Source organism: Aristolochia californica, unplaced genomic scaffold (assembly GCF_029961685.1).
Source record: "Aristolochia californica isolate CCGP_79_NKW_82.1479 unplaced genomic scaffold, dmAriCali1.0.hap1 SCAF_42, whole genome shotgun sequence".
Classification (NCBI taxonomy): domain Eukaryota; kingdom Viridiplantae; phylum Streptophyta; class Magnoliopsida; order Piperales; family Aristolochiaceae; genus Aristolochia; species Aristolochia californica.
The window spans coordinates 2,857-30,098 of NW_027182126.1; the positions used below are offsets into that span (position 1 = coordinate 2,857).

At 36.1% G+C, this 27,242-nt stretch overlaps 1 pseudogene; it reads left to right on the top strand.

The window, feature by feature from the left end:
* The first annotated feature begins 515 nt into the window (after positions 1-515).
* LOC137964621 (sister chromatid cohesion protein PDS5 homolog A-like) lies at positions 516-26,636 on the top strand (annotated as a pseudogene).
* The last annotated feature ends 606 nt before the right edge of the window (positions 26,637-27,242 follow it).

Below are 27,242 nucleotides of genomic sequence, written 5' to 3' on the forward strand. Positions count from 1 at the left end.
TTTTTGTGCTTCTTGTGATCCTTATTTCGTTCTTGAAATTTTAAAAAAAAATCGTTAGTTTTTCCTATTTAGGATTTTTAGAATTTTTATTTTTTTTTCGTTATTCTAGATTTTTTTTGCATGCTTTAGTAGAGTTCCCTTGATTGTTTATGATTGTATTTCGATCTTCTAATCAAGGTGATTTGCAGTGCATTCCAGAAATAGAGAGAATTTTGCGTAGGTTAAGGAGAGAAAGTCGGAGGAATTCTGAAGAGAACAATCTTGCTCTTGATTCCCCATTTGATAGCGAATCTGATATAGAGGAGGAGGAAATCATGGCTGGAAATTGAACTTGTCAAGAGCTTGCAGCCCCTGATTTGAATTAACAACCCTTATGCATAACGTTCCCTACTTTAGATGCTACTACTACATTTGAATTAAAATCTAGACTAATACATTTCTTGCTCACTTTTCATGGTCTTGCAGGTGAAGATCCTCGCAAGCATCTAAAGGAGTTTTATGTGGTATGCACCAGTATGAAACCCACGGGGGTGACTGAAGAGAAAATTAAATTACGAGCCTTTCTATTTTCTTTGAAGGATTCGACTAAGGATAGGCTCTATTATCTACTCTCTGGGAGTATTACCACTTGGGACAAGATGAAGAGATTTTTTTTGGATATATATATATATATTTTTTTTTCTCTTTTTTTTTTTTTTTTTTTTTTGAAAAACTTCTGTGAACTTTGCTCATTGATTTATGTATTGAATAGATTGTTGGATTTAGGATCCAATGATAAGGTCCTCGACCAAGATGGTGGGAGAAAGAAGAAGAGGAGAAGAAAAGAGAGGAAGAAGGAAGAGAGGAGAAAAAAGAGAGAGATGGCTAAAGAGATGGAAAGAGAGAGAGTTTGGGAGAGAAGTTTAAGGATGAATTTGAGAGAAGAGGGAAAACTTAATGATCAACCCCATGCCTTGAGCATCTATTTATAGTTGATGAAGGAAGTTTATAATGATTACAATGTCCCTAGGGTTACAAACTCTCAAAATGGAAAGACATAAGTACACATACTTCATCTTCTTTAATTACACCGTTGTGCCATCCTTGAATACCTTTAAATTACATCCTTTACCACCTCCTTGATGTGGGAAAGTTATTTACCTTAATGCCACTTTGAGATGTCTTCCAACATAGATTATTTATTTTTTGAGACAGTCAATTGAATAGATTGTAAAACAACCTTGTATTAAAAATGCAGGGGTTTCTTGTTTGAAAGATGAAATTTCCCCTTTTTTGATGAATGGGTTACATAGATCCATCCACTTGTTGATCAATGCTGATTTTTGTTTTGATGCACCTCTTACCTTGTTGCTGGTATGTGTGTGTTAGATCTCTACATGTTGTTCATGTGGCCATTTTATCCTCACTAGGAGTTGTTTGGTGATGCTCCTGTTCCTTGTCAAGTTGCTCCTGCAGGACTACTAGTTAGGGGTTGAAGTTAGGTGAGCTTTGATCTCTTCTTCTACTATATGCTAATGGAAATGTTCTGGCAGGCTAATTCAGCTCCCTGTAGTTATCATAGATTTTGCTAGAACTTGTGAGATCTTGACTTATGGAGCCTTTTATCTCATAGTGCTTTCAGTGAGTGTGTACATACTAGCCTATTTGTTCTTTAAAAATCACATGTAAAGTGGAAAGAGATTTGTATATCTCTAGTGCTAAGTTGATTCCAATCACTTAATATGTAGTCTGAATTTCATGCCATTGTTGTCTAAAACAACCCGAATAATGTCCCAAAAATACATTATTGGATTGTCATATCCAAAATTTAAGATCAAGTGTTCTAATTTTTTTCTTATTATACAATAGACCAGCATAATTTCCAAGGGGTGAAGGAGCATTAGTTGATGTGTTTGTCTCTTTTACTGCACCACCTAGATGAGTCATGGTAATTTCTTGGGCATGGCTTCTTCATTAGGTACTTTACTGAATTATTCTATTGCTCCAGTTTTATGTAACCTCCAGAACATTAAAATCTCCAAATCTTTGTGGACATTCAGTTGTCATAACCTTGCTTACATGATGTTTTTGTTGTTCTTGACAAGGATAGGAGGATTAATGTAACTTCTCATATTGATCTCATTGTGTATGCAGTGATGATCATCGGGAAAATGCCTTACGTCTATGCAGACAATTATGGTGCTTCTTTTAGATGAGAGTGAGGATGTTCCGAACAAACTCTTACTTAATATATTGTCTGTACTAAGCAAGCAGAAAAGTGTGAGTTCTTGTTCTTGTTTATCTCTCCCTTTGTTTTTTGTTTTTAAATATCTTGTTTCTCTTGACAAGAATGGGAGGATTAATGTAACTTCTCATATTGACCTGATCGTGTATGCAGTGATGATCATCGGGAAAATGCCTTACTTCTATGCAGACAATTATGGTGCTTCTTTTTTTATGAGAGTGAGGATGTTCCAAACAAACTCTTACTTAATATATTGTTTGTACTAGGCCAGGAGAAAAGTGTGAGTTCTTGTTCTTGTTAATCTCTCCCTTTGTTTTTTGTTTTTAAATATCTTGTGACACTGGTCATGGTGCACATTTAAAAATGCAATCCTCATCTAGTCTCACGTTTAAGACAATACTTCTCTCGCAACCTCTTTTTAACGTATTTTATTTTGTGGAATTTGTGATGTTAGGATATTTCTATGGCTGCACAGATGCTTGCAATGAATGTTATACAACATTGTGCAGGAAAATTGGAACCTTGCATAAAGCAGTTTGTTTTGTCATCAATATCTAGAGATACCATTGTGCAGAATGGTCAGCTCAACTACCATGATGTTATTTATGATTTATATGAATCCGCTCTTCACATTCTCTCAGGCATCATTCCATACCTTATGGAAGAATTGTTGGTACCCATTCTAATCTCATACTTGTATCTTTGGTGCATTCAAAGCTATGGCATTTGAAATGGATTTAATCGATCTAACTTGCTCTTTTCGCCTTTAAACTTCTTAAACTCATTTTTCAAGATTATCAATCTGAAATGGTTTTCCTTTTGAATATTCTTATTTGCAGACAGATGAATTAAATGTGCATTTGAAAGCAGTAAAGCTACTTGGTGAACTATTTAGTTTGCCTGGACATGCTATCTCTGAAACTTTTCAGCCTTTATTCTCTGAATTTCTGAAGAGATTGACAGACAAACTTGTCGAAGTTTGTATTTCTGTGATCGAACATGTGAAAGATTGTATACTTTCCAATCTTTCACGAGTTGAAGCTGCTCACATAATTGGTAGGGAAAGTTTTCTACCCTCTGCACCATGTTTTTGTTGCAGAAAGATGGATCTTGTGGTGTTTATTGATTCTTTATTTTGTACTTTTTTTCCTAGATGGTGTTACAATGTGGGACCCACCCTGAGGACGTGGGATGTCAAGAAGAGTCCTCACCCAAGCTAGCACGAGTTAAGAAGATAAAAAGCACAAGCTGAAATGAGTTAGAAGACTTGAAGATCAAGTGGGACCCACAAAGATACCATGAGCTGGAATCTTATCAATATGAGCTGGAAGATCATGTGGGACCCACAAGGATAAGGCCACGAGCAGGCCTCCTCCCTTATTTCCACATTGTTGAAGAAGAGTTATAGTTCAACTTATATTAGAACTCTATTAGATTGTGTTATCCTTTCATGATAAACTTATCGTAGAGAGTTAGAGTTGGAATGTAATTAGGACATTTAAAGGCTAATTGTATAAGAATTTTATCACTTCCTCTACTATAAATAGAGGTGTTGTAACTTGGAATTAATCAAGTTCTACAATTCTCTCTTGAGTAAATCTCTCTCTCTTTGCTTGCCACACACCTTGTTCCTCTTCTCTTCTTCTCTCTACCCAAGAGCCTTCTTCCCCTTTTCTCCTTTTTCTTTCTCTCTTCCCTTGCTCAGAATATTGGAAAAGGGATCCTAAATTCAACAGATGGATATTTTCCAACTGCCTTATCTGATAGGCTGTTAAACTATGATGAAAATTTTTGAAAGCAAGTTGTGGCCGCAATTTATGATTTAGCTTGTCTCAAGTTGATATCTATTCCAGCTGAGACGTCTAGACTTGTTGCAGAGCGCCTTTGAGACAAATCGGTACTTGATTGTTTTTTCTTATTTTCTATTTGTTAGCTTCAGTAGATAACTCCTTTCCCAACATTTCAGTTGCTTGTCAAAAGGTACACTATGGAGAGTCTAGCTGAACTATATAGCGTCTATTGTTTAAAGTATTCTGATGGATCAGTCAGTTCTAATGACTTTGACTAGATGTCGGGCAAGGTATTGAGATGCCTCTATGACAAAGATTTCAGGTATGTTCTTTGCTTTACTGAATTTACATTGGATTTTATTCTATAGTACTTACTTATTTTTTAACTTTGCCATTGAGGGATGTTGGGTTGAGCCTACTTCCACCCAAAATGACTAACTACTTAGGAGACCTATTGTTCAACCATATAACCCATTAACTTTACTTCCCATTTTTCAATGTAAGACTTTTCCCACTTGATACTCTGCTCACGTCCAAACTTTACAAATAACTGGCTTGAAACGTGGACACAAACCCTCAACGGGGAGCACAAACTTCTACTTCATGTAGCCCATAATATACACTCATACCTCATATGGAACCCACAACACAGAGACAATTTAGGGAACACAAATTGGGCCTCAGCCTGCGCACACAACTTGCTTTGATAATACTATTGGGTGTTAGGATGAGTCTCTGGTTCCATCCCAAAATAACTAGCCACTTAGGAGGCATATTACTCAACCATATTAACCATTAAATTTTTTTGTCATTTTTCAATGTGGGAATTTTTCCCACCCAACAAGGGAAATATGGGTCTTGTTTGTGACACCACTTTCAGTCTTATAAACCACAGAGATTTATCTTCTCCTATTTAACTTCTTTGTGCTCTTATAAACCACAAAGATTTATCATCTCCCCAATTAACTTCTTTGTGATCTTGTAGTAGTTGTGTTTTGTTAGAATATTTTTCTTGGGCTGGTATGATATTGTTTCAAGGCAATCACACCACTTAAAGGACAGAAACAACTAATATCTTTTTAAAATCAGTTTAGTGACTTTTTGTGGATATCTTAGGTAAACTAACAACCAGTAAATTCACAAATAGTAATAGTGAAAATTGATGTTACAAAACATCTTAAGAAAACTAGTCTTCTTTATTGATTCTCAGATTTGTCTTCGATTTTTAGTAAATAATGTGATTGAGGGAATGGATGTTACCGAACATCTTACAAAAACTAGTCTTCTTTATTGAATCTCGGATTTTCTAGTTGTCTTGGATTTTCTGTTTTAATGTTATTAAGGAGAGTTTATTTTGGTTTAGTGTCAAAATTTGAACAAAATTCTGGTTTAAGAAAATGTCCAAAAAGAGATTTAAGTTACAAAGTTGAGTTCTTTTCTATTGTGTTGAAAAAAGTTCTTGTTTCATAATTACTCTATGAATATGATTGTCATTCAATCTGATAAATTTAGTTTTGATTTCAATCTAAATACAAGAATAGATGAAACTGATTTCAATCTATCTACAACAAGTTTTCAAAGTCTATCTACCAAGAATTAATGAAAAGGACATGAAGAATAGTGTGTTCATTCTCCTTAGAGTATGTGATGTTTTGAGCTTTCAGTTGTGTCTTGAGGTTTGTGCCAATCTGGTTTATGAGAAATAAAACCTCTTTTCTTTAGTCCATCTCATGCTTCAGTAGTTAGGTGTTGCCCTCACGTGTGATTTCTTTTACAATTTAAAATGTGATAGCTTGCATTGGAAATTTGGGTTACCAATTTTTTGTGTAGCATTTGTGCCCAGAGAGTTTCTCTTTCTATAAATGGAGTATGTTTTTAAGACATTGTTCTACATTCTACAGATCAAAGACTATAGAAGCTGCTCTTTGTGGTTCTCTGACCCCTACTAGCATTTCAATGAAATATAAAGTTGTTGGAAGATGGGCTCAAGCCCACAATCTCAAAGCTAGAAGCATAAGGATGGCAAAGTGGTTATTTATGGTATGTTCCATAAGGATGACATGAAGATATAAATACATTTATCTTAGTATGTCTTTTCATATATTGAGTTGTAACCCTCACACTGGTGCTCTCATTCATGAGGCATAGCAGGCATAATATCAGTGAGAGTAAATCACTCCTAGCCGCTAAGACATCTCTCCATACTCCAGTCTTAACTTGTTGAATTTATGGAAAACAAAATACTTCATTGACTTCATTAACTTATTATAATCAGAGTACATAAACCTCTATTTACAATAAAGGAAGGTAGTAGAGTCCAATTATATTAAAACCACCTTTGTTTCAATTACACCTAAACTCTAACACTTAAAAATAAGTCCTAGCATAATTAAATAACTCAATATAGATAAAAGACATATATAACTCAAACTAGAACTCTTCTAGGACGTGACCATAATATAAAGATGCCTTTGTGAGTCCTTCTTGATCTTCTAACTTATGTGATAAGGATGACAACTTGTGGTAATCATGGTGAGTCCTACTTCTTATGTGTTTGGGCCCATATTGTGGGCCTTCTTTGGTCGTGTGGTCCATCTTATAATACTCTTAAATATGTGGGCCTTCCTTGGTCATGTGGACTTGGGCCTATCTTCCAACACTACCCCTCAAGCTGGGGGTGAGAGAACAACGTGAACTCCCAACTTGCTACAAATTATGTATAGAATCTTTTTGTATAAAATAGCACATCTTTCAATATGCCTTCATCTTCCGACACTCCCCCTCACATTATTACGTCCTTCAATGAGGCCTTGTTGGCATATTATAACTAAGAATAAAAATCACTCCAAGCCGGTAAGACATTGCTCCATACTCCAGTCCAAATGCTAGATGTAGGGCACACTCCGTCTTCTATAGGTAGTGTGTCTATCGGCATTCCTCTAAAGTATCCACCACCGTGTCCCTCCACAGGACAACGACTCTCAAGTGGTAGGAGTAATAAAAGCCATTACAGGGGGGGAAGTGGGTTTATTTATAATTGTGTCCCAATCCGGACACCGACTCTCATGGTATCCCAACCATGATATTTTTGAGAGTTAAATTTATCATGGTGTCCCGATCTGGGCACCGACTCTCATGGTGTCAACTGTGATATTTTTTAGAGTCAAATAAATTATGGTATGAGAAAAGGTACTGAGGCCACCTCTTCTTCAATAATAATGTCCCCAAAGAGACATAATAACTGTAGCTAAATATAACACGACCATCTTCCAACTCATATAACACAAACCAAAATAATAAATCTTGTAGAAGGACCCATGAAATAATCATAATCCAATATAAATACTTTTTCTTAGATGCAGAAGCTTCATCTTTTGTGCATCCCCTTTCTTGAATATTTTGGTCACATAAACTTATCCACAATATATGGAATAAAATACCTCTTTCTTGTACTTTTTCTACTTCTCCCCCTCAAGCTAGGAGGTAATGGCAGTGATCCCAGCTTGAACCAAATATCATAGATGCAGCCATAAGCCCAAATAACATAGATGTATAGATAAGCTCTAAAACCAAGGAGAAGTGAGATATTTTCCTGATATATCAACTCAAAAAGTGATGCAAAACAATTGGCATAAATTCGAATTTTTCAATACAACAGAATACCAGAATGACCTTTGATTCTTCCAATGCGAATATATCTTTAAATATAGATCAAATTGACATGAAACTTTCTCCTTCTGAAACTAGAATTAAATAAATTTCATCCAAGTTTAACTTCACTTCATAAAATATAATTATCAGAAGATAAATAATCTAATAGATTTCTATCTTTATCATCTGGCCGAACTAATTACTGTTTCTCCTTTTTTTCCAAAATGACCATTAACTATTCCAAGATCAATATCTCCTTAAAAAAACATCATACCAAAAATTGGTTAAATAGGTAAGAAAATATACTTACATATCTTTCTTTTGATATATAATTCTCCATATAAAGTCTCTTTCTTGATAGCAAAAAATACCTCGGAAGTTGAAGCTTTCTACTGCTGCTTGAAATTCTTTTTCAATCGGACCTTTGCTGTTTCCAATATTGATTTATCTTTTTAGATAAATCAGATAAAAAATTGGTTGATTAGGTAAATTAATATACTTACAGATAGTTCTTTTGATATATATTTCTCCATATAAAGTCTAGTTCTTGATACCATAAAATACCTCAGAATTTGAAGATTTTTGCTGCTGCTCGAACCATTTTGTAATCTGACCTTTTTCTCATTCAAATATCAATATCTCTCTGTATATAACTCCAATTGGAAAAAATAATTTTTCCTTGGAAAGTAGACTCAAATATATTTCTGTAAATATATAATTTGAAATATGAAAATCTAATTATTGAGTTAAAAAACGCAAATAAAACTACATGTGTAGGAACTGAAAAAAAACAACAAACCTAGACTTAGGGTTTAGGGTTTAGAGAAAAATATCTCATTATCTTTGTTGGTTGAACAAATCAATTCACAGAACCCACACTGATACCATTTTGAATTTATGGAAAAAATAAATACTTCATTAACTTCATTAACTTATTATAATCAGAGTACATAAAACCTCTATTTATAATAGAGGAAGGTAGTAGAATCCAATTACAATAAAACTACCTTTGTCCCAATTACACCCAAACTCTAACACTTAAAGATAAGTCCTAGCATAATTAAATAACTCAATATAGATAAAAGATAAACATAACTCAAACTAGCACTCTTCTAGGACGTGACCATAAGATAAAGATGCATTTGTGAGTCTTTCTTGATCTTCCAACTTGTGTGATAAGGATGCCAGCTTGTGGTAATCATGGTGGGTCCTACTTCTTATGTGCTTAGGCCCATCTTGTGGGCCTTCTTTGCTCGTGTGGCCCATCTTATAATACTCTTAGATATGTGGGCCTTCCTTGGTTGTGTGGGCTTGGACCTATCTTCCAATATAACTCATGCTAGATGGAGGGCACAACCCGTCTTCTGTAGGTAGTGTGTCTATCGACATTGCTCTGAAGTGTCCACCTCCACCACCGTGTCCCTCCACAGGACAACGACTCTCAAGTGGTAGAGTAATATATGACATTAATGGGGAAAAGTAACATAAATTTAATAATAAGTTCCTCTGTCATGGTGTCCCAACCTTTGACATTTGATATTTTTTACGGCGTATTAAGTTCCACCGTTCCTCCGTCATGGAATCCCAACCATTGACATTTTTTTATTTTTTTCATGAGGTATTAACTTCCTCCATCATAGAATTCCTACCATTGACATATTTGATATTTTTTTATGGGGTATTAAGTTCCCCCGTCATGGAATTCCAACCGTTGACATTTGATATTTTTTACAGGGAAGTTTCTCCGTCAAGGAATCCCAACAGAAAATATTTTTTATATTTTTTACGGGGACAAATAAATAGTGGTATGAGGCCACCTCTCCTTCAATAATAATGTCTCATCAAAAGAGACACAATAGCAGCTGAAATGGGTTTGGGCCCATATAACACGAACCAAAATAATCCAATGCAAGTATTTGTACCAAATAATATGTTGACCAAGGAATAATCTATCAATTTTTCAAAGTAATAATCCAGCTAGAGAAAAAAATTTATCGAGTCATGCCGAGTCAAATCGTAGACCAATATATCTGAGTCGCAATAGAAATATGTATAAGCTTTAGTCCAGACATGTATACCGAGGCAAAAAATAAGTGGCCCGAGTTAGGTTGACCCGAACCTGAGTTGACCCGGACCAAGTTGACTTGGCCCGAGTTGGTCTAGATTGACTCAGTCATGCTGGTGCTGCTCGACAGCAGTGAGATGGGTCAAAAACCGAGTTGGGTTCGCTGGGTGAACTCAGCCCGGTCTGAGTAGGGTGGAATGGGCGTGGCGAGGCGGAGTTTTCTAACTTAGAAACTTTAATGTTGCTACAATATCTTCTTCCCCATCCGAACAGCAAAAAATCATAGGGAAACTTTCTGAATAACAATCAATCCAGCAGATTAATCAGCAATAGCAGTGGAGAAGAGTTTTTGAAAAATCTTTCTGAGGATATCCAACAGTAGAAGGAAAATTTTCGACTACAGCAGCACTGGCAACAGAACGTCTTCTTCCCCAATGCCAAAGCTGTAATGAACTCTCGATTGAAATAGTCCAGAAATGGCAATAAGATGGCGGAGAGATTGTTAGATTACCAGAGTTGGTGGGGCAGATACTTGTCCAAAAAAGGAAGTAGCAAAAATATAGTCTCGGACGGCAATCGGCAGGAACGCTCAATGACTTCCTTGTCGTGAGAAGTCGTCGTCTTCGGTACCAATCCAGAGAACTGATACAAAGAGATATTCCCAAAGGCTCGACAAATTTAATAAAAAATAGAAATAGAGTCTTCTTCTTCCCCGAAGATCTCTGATTTTTGAATAACATGGCGATAAACCAGCAAGATCAAACTCTTTTTGTCGATGCCTCAGAAAGTTTCAAAACACCGAGACAATGTCGTCTTCTCCAACAATGGCAATAAATCAGCAAGACCAACAGAGGAGATATCTTGCAGAGTAATATCCCGGAGAAGAAGCTTGATTTTTTTATTCACTCGAACAGGCAGAACCTTGAACTTGTGCTTGAAATAGTTTGTCAAGAACTTGGTACCAACAAGCACAACATTATCCAATAATCAACAACAACAATATATTTGAATACGTTTAATGATTCCCATAAACCATTGGCAAGGGATGGCAACGGTAGAACAAAAAAAAACTTTACTTGAAAAATCAAAAGCTATAGTTTGGGGAAGAAACTAACGAGAAAGAAGAAGAAAGAAGAAAACATACGAATGATGAAAGAAAAAAAAATATGGGTCTTTTTTTGGAATAAGAAAAACCATACTACGAGTCCTAAAAATTAAAGCTCTGATACCATGTTGATTTTCAAGACTCCATGGATTTAGCTCATGGAGAAAAAAGGAGTGAGACTCATTCGAAGAAAACTAGAGGAAGAAGAAGTTATGGACTTGATGTCCTAACCCTCCCCTTGAAGCTCTATTTATAGATTAATGAAACTACTGTATTACTATAATACCCCTTAACTTAGATTATAGGGTTTTAACTTTGGAACTTTAACTTAATTACATCAATGCCATCTCTTTGAGATGACTCTTTATTTACCATGTTGTCATCTATATCTCTTGGATGCATGGATCTTCCTTGGTCTTATGGGCTTGAGCCCATCTTCCAACACACTTGGATATGTGGGCCTTCCTTAGTCATGTGGGTTTGGGTGCTATCTTCCAACATCAGTCATGGTATCAAAATCCCTCCTCTGATTGATGAAGAAGATGAAGTCTACCATAAATGGGTCAAAAATGATAACATGATTATTAGTTGGCTTATTAATAGCATAGAAGAGCATGTCGCTAACAATGTGGTCTACTTGGAAACTTTCAAGGATATTTGGGACACATGTGCTAACCTCTATTCCAGTACGGCCTCCTTGCAAAGAGTGTATGATGTTTTCCAAAGTATGCTGGCTACCAAACAAGGAGATAATATTCATGAGTTTCTGGCCCAGTTTCATGGCCTTCTCCAAGAATGGAAAATAACTCAACCATACTCTACCGACATTATTGTTCAAGAAAAACAGTGTGAGGCCCTAGCAGCGGCTATTTGCCTTAACAATATTAAGTCGTATCTAGAGGTGGCTAAGACTCAGCTTCTTAGTTCCTCTGCCCTTCTCTCTTTTGATGACATCAGTGCTACGTTGTTACAAATTTGTGATCCATCTCCTTCTTCTCCGATTGATGCTTCATCAGCTATGTTCTCTGGTAATTGGGGTACATCATCCCCATTTCAGGGATGCGACAAAAATACAAGAGGAGGCCGCTATAGAGGTGGTCGAACAGGTCCGACCCATTCCCGCATTGAGCCTCAATTGTGAACTTACTATGGTGGTCAAAACCACCTTGTGGATTCATGTTGGAAACTCTATGGCAAGCCTAATTGGGCGACAACCAATCCAGCCTTAGTTAATGTTGAGAAAATGGAGGATAAGACTGATTCTCATTCAAGGAAGTTGACTAGTTCTACGAAAGACTATGCTGCAATTCAGAAGTTGAAATCCTTATTGGATCATTCCTCTACTCCACCAGGCCCAACTACTGCCCCTACCATTGCCTCAGCCCTTCCTCTTGGATCATTGACTTCGGGGCTTCCGAACACTTGTCAGGTAACAAACACATGCTTCATTCTCCATGTCTTCCTCATAAATTTGTCACTATTGCTAATGGTTCCCAAACCAAAGTGCTTGGCAAGGGTTCCTCCTCTCTTACCGCGTGTATTCCACTCCAAGATGTGTTATTTGTTCCTCAATTTCTATTAAATTTTCTCTCCCTTAGTCAATTAACCAAATAATTAAATTGTTCTGTCACCTTCTCACCATCTCCGTGTATATTTTAGGATCTAACTACGAAACTGGTAATTGGTGGCGGCCATGAAAAAAGGGGTATATACTATTTTACTCTTCCACCAGTAATTGCTATTTCATCTACTACATCTGAGGCTCAACTGTGGCACAACCGGCTTGGTCATCCATCTACCTTATCACTTCGTTCTTTAGTTCCATCTCTTAAATATTTGTCTAATTTCAATTGCGATGCATGTCAATTAAGTAAGCATGTTAGGAGTATATATTATCCTCGTCTTACAACTACTAGTACTGCTCTATTTGGATTAATACATTCTGATGTATGGGCCCATTTAAAGGTCTCTAACATTTCTCAGGTTCAATATTTTGTTAATTTTGTGGACGGTTTTACCCGAGTGACTTGGTTGTTTTTGTTTAAACAACGATAAAAAATTCTTTCTATTTTTAAAAACTTTCATGCAATGGTTCTAATGCAATTTGGAAAAAAAAAATCAAATCCTTAGATCCGATAATGCTAAGGAATATTTGTCTAATGAGTTTAAATCATTTTGTGAGGGTAATGGGCTTCTTCATCAAACATCATGTGACTATACCCCTCAACAAAATGGTGTTGCAGAAAGAAAGAATCGTCACCTCCTTGAAGTTGCTCGGGGTCTCCTCTACTCCATGAAGGTACCCTACTTTTGTTGGCCTCATGCTATCCTTACAACATGCTTTCTCATCAATAGGTTACCTTCATCAGTACTTAGAAATCAAACTCCGTATTCTATTTTGTTTCATGGTGAAGATTTGTTTTCTCTTCCTCTTAAAGTATTTGGTTGCACATATTTTGTTCATGATACTTCACCACTTAAAAGTAAACTTGATCCTCAGTCTCTGAGGTATATTTTTTGGGGGTATTCTTGAACTCAGAAAGGATATATTTGTTATAATCCTACATTTAAGAGGTTGATGGTATCTTGGGATGTGACTTTCTTTGAAGGCACTTCCTCACATCCTTCTATTCCTCACATGAGGCTCCTTCAGGGTTTACATTTCCTCCTACCACTCCATGCCTGCTTGAGCCGTTTAATGAAGATATTACTCAACCCCGTGAAGCATTCGTTGTCCCCTCACCTGTGGAGTTGTCTAATCCACATGAGGTAAGTCTTTCTCCTCCTCCTATGTTTGGGCCTGAATTTGATACTCGGCCTATTGCATTACGAAAGGAAACCCGTTCTTACACTATGTCTCATCCAATTACCAATTTTATGTCTTCTCATCGCTTATCTTCTGAGTGTGTTCAGTTTCTTGCTTCTCTTTCGTCTGTTTCCATACCACAATCCTATCAGAAGGCCCTGAAGCATCCAGGATGGAAGGCGGCTATGGATGATGAAATGCATTCATTACATGAAAATCAAACATAGACATTGGCATCTCTCCCAAAAGGGAAAGACCGGTTGGTTGCATATGGTTTTTTTTTTTATGAAACACAACCTAGATGGGTTAGTTGCTTGCCTTGTTGCAAAAGGTTATACTCAGTGCTATAGGATAGATTATGAAGAGACTTTCTCTCTGGTTGTAAAACTGAACTCGGTACGTATCATCATCTCAATTGCTGCTAACTCATCCTAGCCAGTATATCAGTTCGATGTAAAAAATACATTTTTAAATGGTGATATACGCAAATAAATTTATATGGTTCAACCACCAAGATATGTGGTTGAGGGGGAGTCCGTATGTCGATTAAAGAAAAGTTTATATGGGCTTAAACAGTCCCCTTGGGCCTGGTTTAATAAATTCAGTCAAACGCTTCTACGATTTGGCTTTCATAGGTGCTCGGTCGATCACTCAGTATATGTTAAAGATACTATCAAAGGGAAGAAATTATTGGTCGTGTATGTTAATGATATTATCTTGACTAGGAATGATGCTCATAGTATACAAGAAGTGAAGAATATGATATGTCAAGAGTTCAAGACTAAAGATTTGGGTAAGCTCAAATATTTTCTGCGTATAGAAGTCCTTCAATCAAACCATGGAATAGTATTTTCTCAAAGAAAATATGTCTTGGATCTTCTTGAAGAAACATAAATGAAGGGCTATAGACCTGTTGATACACCTATGGATGTGAATGCCACAATTAGAGAAGATGTTGACATTGGAAAATATCAAAGACTTGTGGGAAAATTGATCTATCTTGCGGTAACTAGGCCAAATATATCATATGTTGTGAGCATGGTAAGTCAATTCATGCCCAAACCACAAATTACTCATTGGCAAGAGTTGGAGAGAATACTAAGATACTTAAAAGGTGCTTCAGGAAGGGATTGCTATATAAACAACATGGTCACTTCAATATAGAAGGCTTCTCGGATGCAGATTGGGTTGGATCACCCGATGATAGAAAATCTATGTCAGGGTATTGTACCCTTGTTGGGGGGAACTTGGTCACATGGAAAAGCAAAAAGCAAAACGTGGTTGCAAGATCTAGTGCTGAAGCAGAATACCGAGCTATGTCCCATACTGTAAGTAAACTTTTATGGATAATGAATCTTCTTACCGAATTGGGAATTTATAAAGGAGGCTCTATGGGCCTACATTGTGATAATCAAGCAGCTATTCACATTACGTCAAATCCAGTCTTCCATGAAAGAACTAAATATATTGAAGTGGATTGTCATTTTATACGGGAAAAGTTTCAAGCAAGAATAATTTCTCATAAGTATGTTTCATCTCAAGAGCAATTAGTTGATATCCTCACCAAACCGGTTACATCTAAAATTCTATCTTATATAGGTGGCAAGCTAGGTATTTATGATGTATTTTCTCCTCCAACTTGAGGGGGAGTGTTGGAAGATGGGTTCAAGCCCACAAGCTCAAGGCAAGAAGCCCACACGTCAAAGGAGTGGCAAAGTGGTTATTTATAGTATGTTCCATAAGGATGACATGAAGATGTAAATACATTGTCTTAGTCTGTCTTTTAATCTATTAAGTTGTAACCCTAAGGGTTTTTTAACACTATAAATAAGAGCATTGGCTAAGAGGTAAGGCATTCAAGCCTTTTCCTCTCTTAGAGAAATCTTCCAGCCACCCTCTCTTCTCCCTTGACGCATTCTCTCCTTCCCTTAATCCAAACTCTCCTCTCTAACGTCCTTCTCCTTTCTCCCTCTTCTCTCGATTTTCTCCTTCTTCTTCCACGTTAACCTAGAGTCATTCCCATGGGGTCCTAACTTCTACAAAATTGAAACAATGCGTGATTGCTTTCTTTGTATTGGAAAAGGTTGACATTAAAGCCCTAAAGAAGTTTTTGGTGTAGAAGCAAAGGTTTGTTTAAAATGCTTGATTTTAACATCTTGCATTTCTTATTAGATTTTTTGTTATTTCCTTGTTGTGTCTAGTACTTGATAGAATATGTACCAATTGCAAGGCATTTCCTCTTGGATTGCAGGTTACAGCAAGAAATGTAGAAGTATCTTTCTCTTAGACAGATGTACTAGGTGGTTGACCATAAACTGAAATCTGAGGCTAAGATTGATTGTCATGTGCACAAGTGATTCCAACTTGTTCAAAACTACAGGATGGTGATGGTTTGGAGCTCAAAAAAAGAATCTCGAGATGTTTCCTACCATGTCTTGTTGGTTTATTGATCCTTCAAAGGTTGAGGAGAGCTTTCAGACACTTAATCAGTAGAAGGACAAACAATTGGAGGAGTTTGACCTTTCTATTGGATAACACTAGTTTACAACAAGCACTTACATATTGAGTACTTAGTTGTTAACCTTTATAACTCTTCACAAGGAGGAACTTGTTTAATTTGCATTTGATATTTTCCTAATTTGAAAAAGTTTGATGCTTTCCACATGTGCAGATGACATATGGAAGATATTGGGTGATAAACACCCATTATATAATTTTCTTAATTCTCTTTCAATCAAGTGTTCTTATTTACTTTTCAACAAATAATATGTCAAGGAAATCCTTGTTGAGGCTGCTGCACAAAAATCTACTGGAAACTTTAATGTGGTTAAGTCATGCATGAATCTGCTAGTGGTAAGACCTTGGTTACCTTTTTTGATGTTCCACTATATTAGGTCCACTTCACTAGAAGTTGTCTTTTATTTATATTAAACTACATTTGTATTTTACATGTGCCCTTCAATTTTGAGAAGAGTTTCTGAGCCATATTTCAGAAGTTATTAGAAGCTGGTCTTGCAACTTTATATTACATCAATTCTATGCTACGTAATTGTAGATTTTGTGTCGTTCTTCCCAAAATGACTAGCCAAAGTTAGCAGATCTCTTCCCATCTAATAAATATAGAATTTTTCCAAGCCAAAACCTATGTGGGATTATTCTCCCACACACAATAACATACTCTCGATCAACTAGCCTGAGACATGGAGCACAAGTATAGATTGTGAACTTCTTACCCACTAATAAATTGTTATTTTATAATTAAATTTTTTTAATCTATAAATAACGGAAAGAAAGCTGATCATATGTAACTGGTATTAGTGGGAATAGTCCCACACGGAGAAAAAGAAAAAATCTATGGTAATTAGTTGGGAAATGATCTTTTGACTTGGTAGTCAATTTGGGATGGACCTCAAACATTAACAACTAGAATAAAAATCTTTTTGCTTCACGATAATAATTAATTTACTTCATATCTTCAGAGCCTTGGGCTTTATTTATTTTTATTTTTAACTTTTGTTTTGGCAGATTCTTGCAATTTATTTGTCATTGTTTCTTATGGGAGCTGAAGAGGAACTAGTTCAACTTCTTAAAGAGGAAAATGACATAATTAAGGAAGGTATTTTACATGTTCTGGCGAAGGCTGGTGGCACGATAAGGGAACAACTGTCTACAACCTCTAGGTGCACTATGGAACAATTACTTTTATAAATTGATATCTATTTTTTCCAATGTGAAATCCCTGCAGAAATGAAATTTATTTTTGGTGTGATTTTTGGGCATTTACGAATATTTGACTGCAGTTCGGTAGATCTTCTACTGGAAAGGTTATGCTTGGAAGGAAGCAGGAAGCAAGCCAACTATTCTGTGCAAGCCTTAGCAGCTATAACAAGAGATGATGACCTTAAGTCACTCTCGATTCTTTACAAGGTTTACTTGATTTTTTTTTTAGAAACAAGCTTATTGCTTCTATTAGCCTTGTTTCAGGCATATTACTGAAGATCTTGTTTTGGCACTGACCATTTTCACGAATGCTCTTTTTGAAATTACAGAGAATCGTAGATATGCTTGAGAAGCAATCACATTTGCCGGCCAAACTTCAGTCTCTGGGTTGCATAGCCCAGACTGCAATGCCGGTGTTTGAAACTAGGGAGGACGAAATTGTTATGAAAACCAAAATTTTGGAGTGCAGTAATGTATGTTAACTGAGAAGACTGTGGTATGGCCCATGACCTTTTTATGGACGTAAATTGCTACTGTTTCAGAAGGCAGAGGATGTTAGCAGGACCTCTTGGGATGACCCAAGTGAGCTCTGTTTGTTGAAGGTCAGTAATGATCCGTTTGGTTACATTAAGGATAATTAGCCAGTCATTTATAAATCTGCATTTCATCATAGTGATTTACTGTGTTCCCTCATTAATTTGTGCAAATTTTTTTTTTTTTTTTGGCTGCAAACTTATGGCATTAAAGCCCTTGTGAAGAGCTTCTTGCAAGTGAAAGATGCACCTCTACGTCAGGGAATAGAAAAGCTTTTGGAGATTATAAGGAACATACTTTCTTTTGGTGAGATTTCGGAAGAAATCAAATCAAGGTAAGAACCTACTTCGTGGAATTGATTTCTTTGTTAGTAGTTAATGCCTTCATTTTTGGAAGGACTCGAGTACAAATTATTCCTTCTCTTGGAAACTATTTGAGTCTCTGTTGCTGTTTCTCTGTCTGCAGTAATGCAGATAAGGCTCATCTGAGACTTTGTTTGGCTAAAGCGATTCTGCATTTGTCGAAGTACTGGGATCAGAAAATACCTGTTGATGTCTTTCATTTGACTCCAAGAACATCACAGGTTAAGTATTGTTTCCTTCAAAATATTTGTGAAAATATTTGACTTGCAGTAGCTTTTACAGTAGTTTGCATATCTGTCATTTCATATATGTGATAAATATTAAGATTTAAGTTGCTTTTGAGTAGTATATTTATTGCATTCAGTTCCTCTTGCAGGATTCCTACCCCCAGGTTAGGAAACTATTTCTCAACAAAATCCACCAACATATAAAGGAGAGGCTTCTGGATGCGAAGTATGCCTGTGCTTTCTTATTTAACATCATTGAAGCCCAACCACCTGAATTTAAAGAGGTAGGGTACTATCATTTTCACAGTTCACATAAACTTAGTCACTAAAATTTCTTCCAATAATGATGCATATTATGGTTTAACAGACTTCATCTTTTCTTTTCTTTTTTGGAAATTGTCATTTGGTGGGTCGGTAGCTTCCTCATGTTTACTAATGTATTTAACCACTTTTGTATTGGCGGACAAGCATAACTTGATTGAAATTATCCAAATGTGTCAACAACTGAAGCCAAGCCAAGTTCCAACAAACTGTGATGGGATCTCCACATTGGTGTACCCAGAGAGTATTCTTTCATATTTGGTCCATGCTCTTGCACATCATCCATCATGTCCTAATATTGATGAATGCAAGGAAGTTTGGGCATTTGAACCAATTTACAGGTACAGTTTGTTCTTTATTTTATTTTTTATGGGAATGTGCGAATGTTCTTTATTATTATTACTATTATTATTTTATTATTTTAAATTGATTATTCCCGCTATTATCACTATTATCATTAGTATTGTTAAAGTTGGCTGGTTCCTCCAAAAAGACTAGCTGAGCTTAGGTGACCTCTTCCCAACTAATAAGGATAGGATATTCTCTAGATGGAGCCAATGTAGGACTACTCTCCTACACACAACAACTGTCCTCAATTTTTAGGCTGAATGTAATTCTCTCTCTCTCTCTCTCTTTCTCCTCCCTCTCTCTTTGGTTCTCTGATTTTAGTGTCTTAGGTTTCTGAAGCCATTGAAATATCTTCTTTCTTATTTAGTCCTCATTTTAATGTTGCAACCAAACATGTCATGTGCTGCAATTTTACTTATTGAAAAGCAAAAGTTTTTTAGGAGTATGTTAAAACATATTTGTAAGTATAAGGTCTATCTGTGTACTTTTCTTGAAGAATTGAAGGATGTTTTCCCTTCTCGTTATGTTGACCTGACAATTTGAAAGTTAAGTCCATCTCTTTTGTTACTAAATTTCTCCATATTTTCAAGGCAATTGCACCTGTTCCTTACGGCCATGTTGCATGGTTATGAAGAGGGGAAATCTGGGTTTAGTCCCAACAAAGAGACCCTTCATGCAGTCGTCTCTATATTTCATAATATCAAGAGTTCTGAAGATTATGCTGATGGGAAGAGTACGAAAATGTTGCATGCAATTTGTGACTTAGGGCTGTCAATCACAAAACTTCGAATCTGTAAGAAGGATGATTTTACTGATTATACAATAACTTTTCCATTACCTTCAGCACTTTATAAACCATTGGAGAGGAAAGAAGGTGACAACTCTGAGGTGAGCCTTTTCTGCATAATGAAATGTTCAGTCAATAAAAAATTAATATATGACTTCATTTTGTGAGAAAATCAGTTCAAGGGTATTTTGGTCATTTTTCATGTTCGGTTATTTTATGTTGCTGTACTCTTATTCTGTTTTAATATAGTCTATGTACACATTTTAATATTCATAGGAAGTGTAGAATGGGAGGTATAAGGGAATAAATGATTTTATGTATAGAGGGGTATTTTTGTAAAGTTATCTTGGACTATCTTATAGTTGGTTTTTGTTGAAAAACAAGTACCTTATCCTTATTTATATTTCTTGATGTAATCTTGTTCTACATGTCAAACTATGTCTATGGACCAAATGTCATGTAAAGAGGACACATAGAATAGGAGATATAGAGAATAAGGGTTTTCACTTAAAGTAAGGGTATTCTTGTAAATTGTACTCAACACTGATTATAAATAGAGGTGATGTGCATGTCCCCCAATGCAGTCACTTTCTCAAATATTTCCTCTATACTTTCTCTCCCTCTCATTCTCTCTCTTCAAACCTCTTTCTTCTTAACTTTTTCAGTTCTCTTTAGTATCATCGAAGATCATGGATCAAATAAATTATCAAGACATTTTGCATTCAATGATGAAAAAAAAAAGTAAACCATTTTGCATTCTCTAGTTTGATTTTTTTAAAGGTTTCTTAAATTCTTAAATTTTTTATTGACTGTTAACAAATAAAAATCCCACATTTATTCTGGATTTAGAAGATTTTGGACTTATAAATTGGGAAGTGTTTTATTGGCTAGTCATTTTGGTATGAAGCAAACCTAGTTTATCGTGGTCAGTGGTGGTTGTATTGCTGATATGTATAGAATTTTGCCCTAGAGGATACAGTTGATATGGTCAATAACTGATGCACCCACCCTGCTCATGTTATTTTAAATAGTTCAACATGGAGGTTCCCAGCTTAATCTCTTTCTGTTTTTTACCCTCTTTATGTGCTCCAAGATTCAAACACTCTTGGCTGTGTGTTTTGTTGGGTTCCAACATGAGTGGCGCTGTCTGAAGGTAAAAGTGCTACATTCCCTATCAGTGGTCCATTTTTTTTATTTTTGTGGTCCATTTCTCTGTATCCAATAGGCATGAACATCAGATAAGGCGATGGTTGGTAGAAGTCCAACATTGGCTGTGGATTGAATGATTTTGGAATTATAAGCTTGGAGCAGGCCTTTTAGTTTGCTAGTCATCTGAGTATGGAATCAGCCCCACTTATCAATGGCAATGTTAACTCCTTGCAAAGTTAATGGCTGGGTCAATTCCTAAAGGGACAATTCATTCGTTGAGCATTAGAATTTGGTAAGTAGGGTTTAAACAATGTCTTTGTCTTAATGCCTATGATAATCTCTCTGTACGTGTGTTAGAGCTATGAATCTTAAATGTTGTGAGGAGGCCTTCCTAAATGTTTGATCTGCTAATGTGCTCCTTTTTAGTGTCATTTTTTGTACCTGCCTTTGCTTGTTGTTCAGGGTGTTTCAATTCAATCATCGTTAGCTGATGATAGTGTGATGACTCATTTTGAATCGTTTAAGCTGGAAGATAAGGTAATTGTATGCGCTGAAACTATTGGGTAACTGTCAAATGTTGAGATTAAATTTTAAATAGCTGTTTTATATATCTTTCTTCTAGGAAAATAATAGGTTCCTTTTGCCATTCATTGCCAGTTTGGGGCTGGTGTTGTGAAGGATGAAAAAGATCTAGAAGATGGTCATGGGGATGGTCCTGAAATGCCTATCGGAAGACTGATGGAAAATTTAAAAATCCAGGGAGAAAAAAAGAGAGGAAAAAGACGGAAATCATCAGTTGAAGGAAGTGCTCCAGAAAATGATTATTATATTTTGGGGCTGGTAAGGGAAATAAATCTGGACAGCCTTGATAGGGATGATGAGTTTGTGAATGATCGTGAACATACACTAGGCAAAAAAGCAGCAGATAAGGATACAAATCCTTTGTCCTCGGAAAGTAAAAAGAGAAACAATTATAGAGATGTCTGCATCAGCATCTAAGCGGAAGAGATCATTCATTGAAGAGGTTGCTCCAAATTTCAGTATCTCAATGAACTCTTCGAAGGGTAAACACAACTTCAGCTAGTCCTGATGGTGGTAAAAGACCTTCAAAATCTATGACAGCAGACCCAGGACCGGCTGAATCAGGTTTGGTTTTGTCATGCTTACCTCCCATTAAAACTTTCTTATCAAGGGGGAAATGGAAAGATAAACTGTGGAGTTCAAATGACCCTGGACATGTAGATTCAGAACCTGTCAACCATGATGATGTGGTGAGCATTTTCATAAATTACATCTCAGTAAGATAAATGCCTTGGAAAACTAATTGTTTGAAGTTTTGGACTAGATTCAATGTTGATACTGGACAAACGTTTGCAGGGGCCACTTCTGTCAGAAGATGATGATAAGAAATCCAAAAGCTCATCAAAATCCGTTAAAAACGTAAGAGAAAAACCATTGCACGATTAGTGAAGGTGATCTCCTCATCATTCCTCTGCATGATTAGACAATTTAAGCCTTTCATTGTCATATTGTCCATGCAGAGTTTACCTATCATTTTAGGAATCTCTCATGCATTCCCACCATGGTTTACTGATTTGCAATAGTGAACCAACTCGGGTCCCAGATTTCCAACTCCGCCCACTGGGGTCAGCAGTCCCTATTGTAGGAGGGTCGAGTTTGACCCTGGACATGACCCGACCCACCTTGTCCCGGTTTGGAGTCAACCAGGCCAAGTCGTGGTTTGATTCGACAAGGTCAGTAAACCTTGATCCAAACTAGATTTCATGACACTGAATTGAAAATTTGATCGAGTGATTCATGTGACTGCACTTCTGTAAACTTTCAATTCTTCATATTTTAAAAGCATAAATGAGCTTATATGTTTTTTTATGGTTGTACAACTCAATGTGAGATATGTTCTGCTGGTTCATAGAAGAAAAATATAGAAGAGTTTCTAAAATACAAACTTAGAATACTTTTGGTTGTTTTCTGCTGTAGAATATATATACTTTTTAAGTAAACTATTCTACAGCACAAAAGAGCCTAAATAGTTCAAGTTGTCTTTCGGGACTTTGAAGTTGATGCAGATCTGATTTCTTGATAAGGTTTTGAGGCTAGATATGGAGTTTCAAAATTTTCAAAACATTTGGGTCTTCTAAAGGCTTTATAAAAAAATGTTTCTAAATACAGATTTAAAATTCTTTGGCTAGATTTGTGCTTTACAATAGTTGAAGCTGTCTTTAAGGAGCTTGAACTGTACGCACAACTGTTTTCTGTGTAAAGTTTTAGAAGTTAGATATGGATTTTCTTTTGTTCTCTTTCTTAAAATGTTTTATTTTGCCATGTGATTTGTTGAAAATTTTGATTTGTCTAGCAGTGATGGAACTCTCATTCTTTAACTCATACACGGCTCCATGCTGCATGAAGTTTTTAGTATGCCTGTGTAAATGTTTAGGATATTATTTGCAATCTTTCGAGGTTTAAGTGTTGTGCTCTTTAGAATATTTGCTTTAATCACTATTTCTTTATTAATTATTTCTCTTGCAGTGTTCTTCAGAGAAAGATTGAAAACAAGATGCAGAGTTGGTTGGTTGCAGAGTTAAAGTTTGGTAGCCTATAGATAAGCAGTGAGTGTTTTTTGCTGGTTCTACTATAGTCTAAAAAACTTCTTGTTATGGAGTATAAATTACTGGTTTGGATGAATGATCGGTGTGAATCTGCAAATTGGTCTATGATTTGTGTGCATGTGAGGACATGAGAGCTGACCTCGATTTGAGTGACTTTAAGAGTGGCCTATGTGATACTAACTTTACCATAGACTCCTAAATCTCTATCAACTGAGGAGATACCTGTGGCCACTCAAAGATACAGTATGATGATGGAGATGTAGAAGTACTCCAGTTAGAGGAGTGATGGGAAGTTGTCAGTAATGGTTTAAGGTCTAAAAAGCTCATCTTTCTACATTAGCTTCCTAGAGGAACATTATTTTCCATCTTGCTTTATGAGTATGCCACAAAACTCTATGAGCCTGATAATGTGTTTGATATGTCTTTTCCAGAGGCTCAAATCATCAAATGCACTGTTGCCTAAAGGACTCTTTGCCTGGAAGCATAGTGAATTTCTGAGTTCTGCTACCTCTTTCTTTTTACTTCAACCTTGTAAAGATTTGTGAAAAAATTTAAGAGTTGTAGGGATTGATATTGTGTGATGTCTGCCTATTTTGTCAAAATAGGTTCACTAGGATCTGGAATTGGAGAAAATCAAAGCTTATTACCTAGAAAGAGGCTTCTTAATTCCGGCTAGTCAATTTTAGGAAAGTCCTGGACCGACTTTTAACATGGTATAAGAGCATGTACCTGAATGTGGAACTCAACCCATAACTGAGACATACATGAGCTATAAAGAGATCCTGCACATGAGGAGTATCCATGTAATCTCAAATGAATCGCAGATTCCAAAATCTTGTTTTTATTAGTCAGGAAGAGACCTCCTAACTTTGGTTAGTTATTTTGGGTTGGACCTGGATCCCACTTTAAGATGTGGATTATATAAGAAGAAAAAGAGATGCAAAAAGGGGTCTGAACCTTATTTTTGCGTAAGTGATCTGAGGCAGTTCATTGCTGTACTAATTTATCCATTCTTCTAATCCCCTAAAACCTGTCTTAATTCTGATATGTTCTTCTTTCTATGATTTTGTTTTCATCTTTTCTGATGTGTGGAAGTCAACTTATCCATATAGGAATTACATGATTGTTGCTCAAATCAGTGGGACGAGTTTGATATGAAATATATGGGCAGTAGCTGAGGTTGGCAAATGATAGTAGGTCGGTCAACTTGGCCAGTTGACCTGGCCAGGTTTAACCAAGTAAATCTTACTTGGTCTACAGAGCACTCGTTTAAATCGTGCTATTGATTGATAAGATCATGTCATTGGATTTCTAATTATTTGTGTCCACTCTATTGGCCTATTGAACTGTAATAGTTTTGATATCCTAAACGTTATCTAACATGCAGTCATTTGTTGTTAATGTTTCAGGTCATCAGGGCAGAAGAAAAATCAGAGAGATGGTATCTCAAGAAGGAAAAGTAGTTCAAGTAAACAAATCTTTTGAAGCTGTTTATAAACACTTGTTCCTGTTTCAAGAATTTTCTTAGGGTTGTCATGTTTGCATGTTTCTAGGTTTAGAAGGAAATCAATTCCAAGGGAAAGTATGGATGATGATGAGGGAACTTAGGGTACTAATTCAGGTGCTGACAACAGTGCAGGTGGGAGCAGAGATACCTCTGAGATATCAAACTCGCATCATCCTTCTGGTTCAGAAGTTGATGAGTCGGGTAAGCTATTCCTGTTGGCTTTGGCCTTAACATGGAGGCCCTGTTAGTGCACTCTGTAAGTGAAATGGTATTTCACTTACACTAGGTAAAGTGCACAAAATTTTGATAGTGCCCTATATACGTTTGGAGTGAAAGTGAATTCACTAGGGTATTAACTCTCACTCCATTTAGGGGGGTTATAAATAATTAAATTCTTATTGACAGTAAACTAAAGTTATAATTGATGTGACTGAAATTTAACCAACTTATTTTGAAAAATTCTTTAAGATTTTCATTTGAACCTTTTATTTGTGGCAATATACAAATTTATGTTTTTTTCAAAAACCATGAGAAGATAGAATTCATTGAGATATCACCTGACAATAAGTGTTCCTCGAGGATCCCTAGCTTCAGCAATTCCATTAGCCATCTAGAAACATGAGACCATGATATAGCCAAGGTTTTGCAAATGTCCCATTTAATTGAGTAAATGTTTACTATAACTTTTGGAAGTGTATGTATTATCTATTACTGACTTGTACAGGAAAAAAAGTTTTATTGAAATGTATCTGTTCTGTGTGCATGAAGTTTCCTAAAGATTTACTGTAAAATTTAGGAAAACTTTCAAAAGATTTTAAAATTTTTGGAAAAAAATCACTTTGTTTTGCAAATGAATATTCAAGAAAATATGTTGCCTACCCGGAGAAAGATTTCAGGTAGCCATGGATGTCTTCTTGCTTGTTGCCTTTTCATAGTTTCAATGGGACACCTGACCCTTCTGATTTACTTGCTCTATTCTTTCCAGAAATAAAAGTTGAATAATACTATATTATGTTGATATATCCTGATGTTTGTCATTCTGGTTTCTATTAAGGTTGCATGCTGCATGTGTGTGCATTTGTATCTTTCTCTATTATCATGTACTCAGCTACTTGCATGGTCTTTTCTTATTCTTCATTACTATGACACAGTGAACTGTCTTTGAAACTGATTTATAAAATTCACTTTCAGGTCAATGTTTTGATCCATCTAACGGGCTACAGGTGAAAATTTCACTGCAATGACACGCTAAATTCTTCTGGTCTTACTGTTGGTTTTTGCAATTTTATTCCACTTCATTTTTTTTCTTATTTAATCTTTTCTGGGATGGTGTTTCATGCTTATTTTCACTTTTAAAGCAGGTAAATTCAATAGTAAGATTCAAATCAGACTCTACGGAGCTGATTAAATGCTTATTATCCTCAAATGTTGATGGTGCATCGACCATCCAGAGGACATTCTCAAGTCTAGATTGCATCGTCTAGAGTTAGATGTAGCTGAACCGAAAGACAAACTTTTGAATGAAGAGCCTGTTAAAAAGCTAACTGGTAGATCTTTTCCATCACATGAAGAACTCTTGGTGGAGCAGGATGCTGAACTTTCTGGGGTGTATGTACAAAATGTACATTTTGGGAGTGTCTTCAGATATTTTAGAAGAGGCTTTGGATGAAAGCAATGGTAAGATTAAACTTCTGAAACAAAAGATATAGATAGCCTTGAGCAGCAGTTAAAGCATGAAGACGATTCTAGAGGATTCCTGACTCTTAAACTTGAGTCTGCATTGCATGAGATTGAGTATTGAGGGACTCTGAAGTTGAGTGCATATCCAGATGCAATGATTTGAAGTCAGAAAATCATGTTCTGGAAGCAGAATTACAGAGTACCACAGATGAGAACTCTCACCTCACTCAGAAACTTGCTGAATGTGAAGGAGTTATCTCAGAACGCAGAAGTTACAAAAGCAATTATCATGTCTGCACTGATGAAAAAGATAAGCTTGAAAAGACGTTGCAACAAAGA